The following is a 1,389-nucleotide window of genomic DNA, read 5'->3' as shown; positions in this document are numbered from 1 at the left end:
TTTCAGTTGTATTTTAAACCCCAACAGAGGTGCGATATACGCAAAGGGACTGAGGAGGTGTGGTAGCCACGGCTTCGGCGGGTAGGCGGTTCAATGGGTTTATAACCCTATCTTGAGGTTATCTTGAGGGGGCTTTAGTGTCCCCGCGGCCCGGTCCTCGACCAGGCCTCCACCCCCAGAAAGCAGCTCGTGACAGCTGACTAACACCCAGGTACCTATTTTACTGCTAGGTAACAGGGGCATAGGATGAAAGAAACTCTGTCCATTGTTTCTCGCCGGCGCCTGGGATCGAACCCGGGACCACAGGATCACAAGTCCAGCGTGCTGTCCGCTCGGCCGACCGGCTCCCTCGCTCGCACCCTATGCGTAAAATATTATAATCCCTCCCTAAAATATTATAATTATCTCAAGATAACCTCCCTCTCCTATTTTTCCTGCCCTGACACGCTCGCTGTAAACTAACCCCCTCCCCCTCCCCCCCAACCCCATAGCAAGCACGTAATATCCCCCCCTCCCCCTCCCCCCCAACCCCATAGCAAGCACGTAATATCCCCCCCTCCCCCCCTCCCACGTCACAGTTCCGCCGGGCTGTGAGGGCCGCAGAGGGATATTTCACCGCCATCAGTTCGGTTATCGATACCATTGTGGGCGGAGAGCCCTGTAAACTGCCTAGGGAAAGATGGGGCGGGGAGGGATGGAGAGAGTGGGGGCGCAGAAAGGCTGTGTGTAGGTTGTTGGGTCCTCTAGCAAGGTCCTGTGTTGGGTCCTCTAGCAAGGTCCTGTGTTGGGTCCTCTAGCAAGGTCCTGTGTTGGGTCCTCTTAACATTTAGATGGTGTTCCACACCAAGCCATCAGAGTGTGGAACACCGTCGAAATGTTAGAAAGATTACTCCAAGATGAGACGCCCCGCTCCTACAAATATAGACAATGTACCACAATATTTGTATTTGTACCACAATAGTTTTGGGCGTGTTCATTGGGGCAGCGTCACTCATCCTGTGAGTGAACATACAGCCATAATGAGAGTACTAGGCAACGTCACTGGGTTGTTTACCCAGTCACTTCTGCACAAACACACCTGGGACTTGCTTAACTGTATTATCAGACCAGAAGATTATCATTTACCAACCCCTACAGTTATGTTATCTTGCGGGTGAAAACTGGGGTAATCTTTTAAGAACTGTATCTATATATGACAAATAGTATCTCCTAACTCAAACAATATTGGGTTTATTATTCTACACACATTTCTAATGTCACTTATGTAGGCAGACTCTCAAGGCAGTGGTCAAGGCAGTGGTCAAGGCAGTGTCCGTCACTCTCACCACAGATTCTGCAGCTCTGTTGTGTTGCTGTCGTTTCCATCTTTAATCACTATGGGCACTTACA

This window comes from Procambarus clarkii, chromosome 78 (genome assembly GCF_040958095.1).
Source record: "Procambarus clarkii isolate CNS0578487 chromosome 78, FALCON_Pclarkii_2.0, whole genome shotgun sequence".
Taxonomy (NCBI): domain Eukaryota; kingdom Metazoa; phylum Arthropoda; class Malacostraca; order Decapoda; family Cambaridae; genus Procambarus; species Procambarus clarkii.
The sequence above is the reverse complement of the archived record's forward strand: the minus strand, read 5'-3'. Positions refer to the sequence as shown.